We start from the raw sequence: 9947 nt of genomic DNA, 5'->3' as shown, positions 1-9947 counted from the left end.
CCAATATATTGGCTTTCCGGTCCGGAAGGGATCAGCCCGTATATAAAATTTCAAATTCGAAAAAAATACTTCTTTCACATCAATTTGTAAGTGTAAATATGCGTTTCCGATGTATTTTTCGACGTAGAATCCAAATCTGATGTCAAAAATACAATAAACCTGAAAACAACCCCTATAAAATTACAAAAACTACCCCTTTTATCACGCAATTTTAATTTTTTTTATTTGAAAGTGCAGATATATGTTTCCGATGTATTTTTCGATGTAGAGTCAAAATCCAATGTCAAAAACACAATACACCTGGACATAACCCCTATAATATTACAAAAACTACCCCTTTCATCACGTATGATTTATAACACCCTCTTCTTTTGAACACGGGCTTGGGACCGGCTGTGGCAGAATTATGTTTCTTTTTTTTTATTTTTTTATTTTTTTTTATTTTTGATTGTTTTTGTTTTTTTTTATTTTTTTTTTTTCATTTTTTTTATTTTTTTTTTTTGTTTTTTTTGTTTATTTTCTGATTTTTTTTAATTCTTTTATTGTTTTTTTTTTAATTTTATAAATTACGACAATGATCGTTTGGTGTGATAAATTTCAAAGCAAGGTTCAATGCATAAAGTTTTACAACATACTTTACACTCATATGATGATCGACTTCTCTTTTTGTGTATACTGCATAGAACACATTGACGTGATACCGTTTTACTATCATCTGAAGCTTGAATTTTTCTGGGGAAATGTCGTCCATTTAGTCTAAGATTAGACGAAATAAATGAAACTTCTTGAGAATTTACTTTCAAAATATCTCTTACTACGCTCAATCGAAAATCAGGAAACGAAATCGCATTTTTAGTGAGCATCTTGAATAAACTGTGGTCATTTATCAATATCAAATCAATCAAATGAAAAAACAATTTTCTATACCATTTCATACATTTTCTAATAGATTCTGTCAAAGATAATTGTCTGTCGATATCATCGATTTTGCCCATATTTTTGTTATAATCCACGATACAAACGGGTTTTATAATATCTTCATTGGTTTTGTAGTTTTTCCTACCAGTTTTACAAAACTGGTGTTCGTGAATACTTGTCAATACATAAACTTCCTTTTTATCCATCCATTTGATTACCATCCAAGAATCGGTGTGGGCAACTTCTGTTTCACCACGATTTAGCTTTGAACTAAGAGTTGGCATTCCTTTACGATTTTTTTTTACAGTTCCACAAAGACCAGTATTTCTGTCATGTAAGTAGTCTGACAGTTGTGGAGATGTATACCAATTATCAGTGTATAACACACGCCCTTCGTTACAATAAGGTTGCATGAAATGTGCAACAATGTCACCAGAAACGCCTAAATCAAATTTCTCATAATCAGTGTCTGAGCCAGTATATACTATAAAATCTAAGAGAAATCCTGTTTCGCAGTCCGCTAATTCAAATATCTTGATACTAAACCGATGTCTCTTCAATGGTAAGAATTGTTTGAATTTTAGCTTCCCTTTCCATAAGACTAAACTTTCGTCAATGCAAAGCTTTTCACCAGCAATAATAGTATTACTAAACTTTTCTTTCAAATGATCTATCACTGGTTTGATTTTTTTCAAAGGATGATTGGAAACTTCTTCATTATTAGAAAAGTGAAGGTATCGTAAAATTTGAAGATATCTATTTCGAGATAGACTTTCGCCGTATATTGGAGTGTATAGCAGTGGATCTCGGCTCCAATAATCCTTTAGTTGCCCTTTTATAACATGACCCATGTTTATTGATAAAGCAATGATTATCCATAATTCGTCTTCAGTGATAGGAGTCCACGGCTTCATATGTATTCGATCCGGTTCGGGATTTTGTTCTTGAAAAAGATTGGTTTGTTCTACAATCAAATTTACAAGAAATGTATCAAAAAAATATTTCAAACATTCTAATGGAGTAGGTTCGTCTAGAGACACGTGATCACGAATATGTGCTTCACCAGTAAAAGTTTTTATAGATGGGTAAAAATAAGGATCATAGTGTACATCTGGTATATTCTCATCACATTCGTTATTAAGTAAATCGACATCACATGCAATAGTTCTGTCTGTAATAACATCTTCTTCAGGTTCTGACTCTCCACTACTCCAAGCTTCGTCATCACTTGTATTCATTGTATAGCAAAGTAATAAAGTACGAGGAAGATAGAAAGTAACGGAAAATGTTGTATCAACACAAGTGAAAAAATAAGTGTATCTCGAGCCTGACCTAACAGAGAACGCGAGGCGACAGGTGCTCTTACGCGCCGTTCTCACGTATGGCAAGGACGGACGACGATAAACGGGCAGGCCTAATCAATGAATATATTTTTGATCTGCTATTTACAATTTTGCCAAATTGTTTTACTAATAAATAGCAACTTCAAAAACCCCAAATGAAAATAAATTTGTTTATAATTGCAGCCGCACGCGAATTAAGCCATGTATTTATTTTAGAATGTCTCACATGAAAATTAGGGGTACGGGGTGAGTAGGGGAGGGGGCAAATTTACATTAAATAATATTAAAAATTGCTAATAATATTAAGAAAATGAATATTTAATAAAAAAAAATTGAACAAGTTATTCTGGTGCGCCAAAATATTGGTTTTCCGGACCTCTAAAGGTTAAAAATATGATCACGAGAATATACAACTATCTTGATTTATTTACAGGCGATGAAAGTATAAATTTGGATATTCGAGATGATGCGATGTGCATACAATCACTTTCTTATTATTTATCATCAGCATCAATAACGTTTTAATATGTACTTCCCTAATTAATAGCATAAAAACGAGACATATGCAAAACAAATGTATCATATTCGAAAAACATTGATTACATACTTTAAGGTAAGAAAAACAAAAAAAAACGCCGCACAAGGATCATTCGTCGCCGGGTTTCGAACGCTCGTTACCGGCTCAACAATTTTCGACGTGGGAGCCTCAGTCTGCTCAGCCACACTACCTCGCTGAAAAACAGTCGCATTTTTAACCATATCCGTGATACAGTCCCGCAATTCAAACTTTATATTGTAATTTCTCATAAACAAAGGCCCATTTGCACAAATCTCAATTAAGATGTTGATGCTTATTATCGCAGCTAGCGAACTTGCTATGTCTCGTTCAGAAATCGATTTAGCAGGTTGTGGCATCTCCTTGTTAGATCAAAAATCGTGACCGTGTGATTCCGAAAAATTACTTGCTATTAAACTCAACAAAAACACAAATAATCGAGCTTCAGACACTAATGTTCTCCAAGTAAATTCGACCGATGTTTATAATAGTGACCGACTGGATAGACTATTAGATTTTATTAATTTGACCCATTTAGATATCGAAGTTAATAACGTAATTGAATCTATAAAATCTTATCAAGAATGTTTCTATTTGCCTGAAGAACACTTAACTTCAAGACAGGTAATACAACATCGTATACCAACAATTGACGATTATCCAATAAATATTAAACAGTACAGATTCCCACAAATCCATAAACAAGAAATAGACAGGCAAGTTCAGGAACTTTTAAATAACGGTATTATTAGACACTCTCAGTCACCATATAATACCCCTATTTGGATAGTACCGAAAAAGACCGACTCATTAAGCAATAAACGTTAGCGTATGGTGTTAGATTTTCGGGCACTAAATGATAAAACTATCGGAGACGCTTACCCATCGCCTAACATAATTGATATACTTGATCAACTCGGAGGAGCACGATATTTTTCGGTGTTTGACTTAGCTTCAGAATTCCATCAAATTGAAATGGATCCTCGCGATAGCCATAAAACTGCCTTTACCACACCTTTCGGACATCACGAATTCAATGGTATGCCTTTCGGATTAAAAAACGCTCCGGCGACTTTTCAACAACTAATGGACATAGTATTATCAGGAATTCAAGGACAAGAGGTTTTTGTATACTTAGATGACACTGTATTGTATGCTTTCTCGTTAGCGGAACATAAAAGGAAATTTGATAAACTAATGTAAAACCTAAGGGAAGCCAATCTAAAACTACAATCGGATAAATGCAAATTTTTACGAAAGGAGGTTTGCTACTTAGGGCATGCAATTAGTAGCGAAAGTGTTAAACCCGATCCGAAGAAACTTGAGGCAGTACGTGAATTTCCAACGCCCAAAGCACCGAAAAATATAAAGCAATTTTTAGGTTTAGCTGGATATTACAGGAGATTTATTCCTGAATTTTCTAAATTAGTAAGACCGTTAACGCAATTGCTGAAAAATAACACGCTATTTGAATGGAAAATCGCACAGCAACAATCTTTTGAATTATTAAAACACGCATTATGCAAGGAACCTGTACTGAAATATCCAGACTTTTCCCAACCGTTTATATTGACTACTGACGCATCGGCAATAGGCGGGATATTATCTCAAGGAGATATTAACAAAGATCAACCAATAGCATATGCATCTCGTACACTGAGCGATAACGAAATCAAATATGATACTTACGAAAAAAAAGCATTGGCAATAGTCTACTGTGTTACACATTTCCGACCGTACTTATACGGAAGACAATTTACTCTTGTGACAGACCACAATCCTTTGATGTGGTTTAAAAACGCTCAGGGTGCGAACATGCTGATACTTCGATGGAGATTAAAATTATCCGAATACGATTATAACATAGTTTATAAGAGTGGTAAAATGAATATAAAAGCAGATGCCTTATCACGAAATCCGGTAGACTCATCATCAGAAGAGTGTAAAATAATTAATTCTAAAATTAAATTAAATCCTACTGATCCGGAAGATGCGGAGATTATACGACGATTACTCGAGGAGATACTGAAGAAACAGAAAGTGAAGACACTCATCATACATACGTACATGATGATCACTTACTGTCCAAAATTCCTCTCTCAGAAATTACATCATTTAATTCAGAAGAATCAACAGATCCTTCGACAGGTCAAACAATAGAAGCGCTTGCCCACACGCCTGAAACCGCTGACCCAGAGGACAGACAGTAGGTAGACGAAATCGAGACCCAACAGCCTATGTTGACCCGCAGTCGAGCCAAACAAAAAATGCAGACAAATATGCAGACAACCTGACGAGAACACAAGCTTAAGGAGACACAACATACCACCAAGCCCGCTACGTGTGGACACCGACGAGGAAAGTGAAGACGAATTATCTACCACAATTCTAAGGAAACCTCGTATTATCGACATCCAAACCAGAACAAGCAATCTTGTTAAGTCCAGAGATTTGCATTTTTTACGCAAGGATAACTTATTATATTTCACCGATATTTTAGGAAATCCTTTAGACTCTGGTGCCTTTAAACTATTTGAACGACAAGAAATATCTAAATTAACGGGCTTATCGCTGGGAATTGCAAAATTAGTAAAAAGACACAAAAGATATCACATCATTTTGCCTATCAGTGAGGATCAACAAGAAAGACCTACTATGATCCTGAACAACATAAACCAAGGAATCACTAATCTACGAAAAACTGCTGAAAACCCGAAACTTGCTAGTATAAGTGTCACCAAAAGTGAATACGTATTGAATGTCCTTTGGAACGATATTAAAACCAAATTCTAGACAGGATTTTTTGGCTCAGATGTGCGGATAATCCTCTGCAATGGACTAATTAAATACCCACCTAAGGATATACGACTCGCAATTCTTCAAGAAATGCACAGTACACCTGTAGGAAGACACAGGGGAGTTACCAAAACTTACAATAGGATACGCCAAAACTACTACTGGGAACACTTGAAGGAAGATGTTCGACAATATATACGACAATGCCTACAATGTCAACTGAAGAAATTAGTTCGAGTAAAAACCAAGCAACCAATGGTAATAACCGATACCACAGGATGGATATTCGATAAAATCGCCATGGATATAGTTGGACCACTACCACGCACCAAGGTAGGAAATGAATATATTCTCACCATGCAGGATCAACTTAGCAAGTTCAGCCTAGCTGTATCTTTGCCGGACTAAACTGCCGCAACGATAACCGACAAGTTCGTAAAAAGATTTATTGCCATTTTCGGACCACCTAAAGCTGTACTCACCGATCAAGGTCGAAACTTCATTAGTGATCTAATGAAAAAATTAGCAAGATGCTACAAAATACGGAAGTTTAGGACAACTGCATTTCATCCTCAATCAAATGGATCCTTAGAAAGATCTCATCATGCACTAGAAGAATATCTAAAGCAATATGTTAACAGCGAGAAAGAATGGGACGAATGGATAGATCTGGCTATGCAAAATTATAATACTAACGTACACGAAGGAACCAGACACACGCCGTATGAACTAGTTTTTGGTAGACCTGCTCGTAGACCCTCAACCGAACCTTTGCTTGAAGACGACAAAATAAAAACATACGATGACTACATGATACAGCTATTCACTCGACTACACAAAATGCAAACTCAGGCCAACAGTAATCTTATAGACGCCAAGAATAAATCTAAGACTCGTTGTGACAAAAAGACCAATCTTCAAACGTTTAAACCCTGAGATTACGTATTTTTATTAAAGGGACCGAAACCTGGAAAATTTGATAATCAATATACTGGACCTCATAAAGTCATAGAAATATTAAATAGAAGCAACGTTAAAATCAAATTGAAAAAGAATAGTCTTGTTGTACATCCTAATAGACTTCGAATCTCACACATCATTCCAACAACCAAAGACTAATTAATAGGACTCATGACTTTCAGATGTTTCCTTCTGAAATAAAGCTCATCACTATTTTAAGTCTACTGCAATGTCTCTACCAAATAGAAGCGATAATTGGATATGATTGCGGGTCGGCCGCATTGAATCTCACAACTGTCTCTTTATTAACTATCGAAGAATGTGATATACCACCAGTGCAGGTTAATTCCACTCGACTCAAGTTACAATTATTACAAGCTAACGATTTTCATTCTGTCATGGTACTCCAATGCAAGGTAGAGATAGACCGCCTAGTAAAAAGATGCCAAATGTTCTCCCATACAATGGATGGCCAACGGCAAATTCTCGTATATTTACGAGGTAACACATCAAGCTTGTTTACGAATGCACATGTACGGAACATTTTCAATAGGACACACCATCATATGGATCACCATTATCTGGATTAAGAATTAACCAAACTCTGAGCAGGCCTGTGACATTAGCAGACAAGATCGATAACAACGGAAACTGTGATGGGAGCGCTTTCTCAAATAATTACGCTGGAACTGATGTTGTATTGAGAAGTATGAAGATTACCTTACGAGAATACAGGGCAACCGTAAAACTCAATACAAATCAAGTGATACTCCGATCAGGAATACATTTTGCACTGAAAACGAGAGAATGCACAGACATAGAAGGAGACAATATTTATTGGGACAGCATACCAGATGACTCTTGCAGAGAAACCAGCTTCGGAATCTTATTCGACGGATACGCCACTAAAGTACAATATAGCAATGATCCAACGGCACAAACAGTTTATTCCATCTCCACTAAAGAAACAATCCTTGCTCTGGCAAGTAGAGGTGAGGTAAAAGCTTGCGGTTACCCTTTGGTGAAAACGGAACATCCGAAATTGTTCATTTTCGAAACATTCACCGATCTGAGCATTTTCAAGAAAGTATACAATCCGGCAAATATAAATATCTTCACATATATGAACTCGAAATTTGTATACATCGAGAAACATTTTCGCACTCAATTAAACCAACTTTTTAGAAACATCTTATATCAGCAATGTTACCTCGAACAGAAAATGTTTCAAAACGCTTTGGCAATTGCCATACAATCACCAGATATATTTGTCTACCACCTCATGAAATCACCCGAGTATACATCCGTTCTAGCTGGAGAAGTGATACACATCATTAAATGTGTACCAGTCGAGGTACAAGTCGCATCAACCACCAAATGTTATAATCAACTTCCGGTCATAAGAGCCAACAAAACATACTATTTGGCCCCTCAAATACACTTATTACTCCGATAAGGTACCCAGGTTAATTGTAACCTGCTGCCACCCGTAATGTACCGATTAGGCGAGTCTTGATATCGAATATCACCAAACCCAGTCGAAGCAATCCCACCGACGATCTTGAAACCGATAACCAGACTTATATGGAAATACACCAGTCCCGGTGAACTTGCCACTAGCAGAATTTACTCACAGGCCGATCTTGAAGAATTCAAAGATCATATTTTATTCCCAGCTGAACGACCTTCTATTCTTAACACGCTAGCAAGAGGAATGATGGAACAAGCAACCACTATACACGGGGGATCCTTTACAAATCTGCTGGATGAGGCAGCTCTAGAAAAATGAGCAACTTCAACATGGGATAGAATATGGGGAAAATTCCTGATTTTTAGCAATATTAGTGCCGGCTTATTCGGCATCTTAATTATTATCAGGATGATTAAACTCATATTAGACACTATCCTACATGGTGTCGCCTTACATTCTGTTTTCGGTTGCTCCCTATACTTAATAGGAGCCCTCTAGGATTCTCTTACTCAACTATTATTACTCTTCGGCGGAAAAGGCAAAACCAGAGACAACAACAACTCTATAGAAACACAGGAAGCTAGAGGTTTGAAAACTCTCAGCAACAATCCCTCACCTATAACTACCGTATCATCTTGTCCCCCCAACATCATTGAATATCAACAACTCCGACCTATCTTCTCCCAAAAAGAGAGTATCTTATACTCCTTGAGCCTCAAGAAATAACATACAAGAATTAATCTTTTATTCTTTCCGTCTGCTCTTATTACAGAAATGGCCATACCTTATATCGGCCAGACTTATGGAACTGCAGGAAGATTTGAAATGCTTAATGAATAGAAGGAAAACAAGGTACACTTTGCTCCCCTACGCCGTCCACAAAAAGTAGGCAGTAGCGGTAAAAAACAAGGGAAATTGGTACAGAGGGGAGGTCACGGCAATTCATAGTAATTCCATGACAATACACTTAGGCGATTGGGGCCGAGACATGAAGAAGGCGAATTGGGAGGTGTACCAATTGCCTAAACACTTCTGTGAAGACCCGTGGTACGCTATAGCCTGTGGGCTGTGTGGAGTTGAACCCACGGATCCCGGCACCATATGGGAAGCTAAAGCGCGATCTCTAACAAAAATTTTAATCGAAGACGAAAAAGGATGGATGAAGATCAAAAGAACAGTTGCATCTCGAGCCATAGAAATTGACCTACGGATCCACTATAAAAATCAAGTGGGCTTCACCACGCTGAGGGAAGAACTAGTGCGAATGGGACAAGCGCAGTTAATCGACACAAACTAACGCCACACCCGTCCATACGATAAGTACATTTAGGTGTTTTTCTACTATTTTAAAATTAATAAAGAAAACATAAAATAACAAAGCGCAATAAACTTTAACACACACGTACATATATACACACATATACTTTTCTCTTCACCCATGTACATTTATAATTACCTAAACTTATAAGTAATCACATATTACATTAACCTTACCAGGTGTAGAAGTATGAAACCGGAATTTTTTTATACAAATAAGACGTCTGTTGTTCGAAAGTGATAAATAATACTTTATTCAAAATAATTTCCACTGTTTTGAACACATTTTTCCCACCTCTCTGGCAGTTTATGAATGCCGTGCCAAAAAAACTTTTCATCTTTTGAAGCGAACCAGTTATCTAGCCATTTTTCCACATTTTCATACGAATCGAAGCGTTGGTTAGCGAGAGCGTGTCCTAGCGATGCGAACAGGTGATAATCGGACGGAGCCAAGTCTGGAGAATAAGCCGCATGCGGTAGTAATTCCCAACTGAACGACTCGATCGTTTCCTTGACCCGTTTTGCTGTATGTGATGGGGCATTATCATGGAGCAAAATGACATTGTGTTGCCTTTTTGCATATTCT

Source organism: Odontomachus brunneus, unplaced genomic scaffold (genome assembly GCF_010583005.1).
Source record: "Odontomachus brunneus isolate Ranch 3 - 2012 unplaced genomic scaffold, Obru_v1 Obru_scaffold_048, whole genome shotgun sequence".
In the NCBI taxonomy this organism is placed as follows: domain Eukaryota; kingdom Metazoa; phylum Arthropoda; class Insecta; order Hymenoptera; family Formicidae; genus Odontomachus; species Odontomachus brunneus.
The sequence above is the reverse complement of the archived record's forward strand: the minus strand, read 5'-3'. Positions refer to the sequence as shown.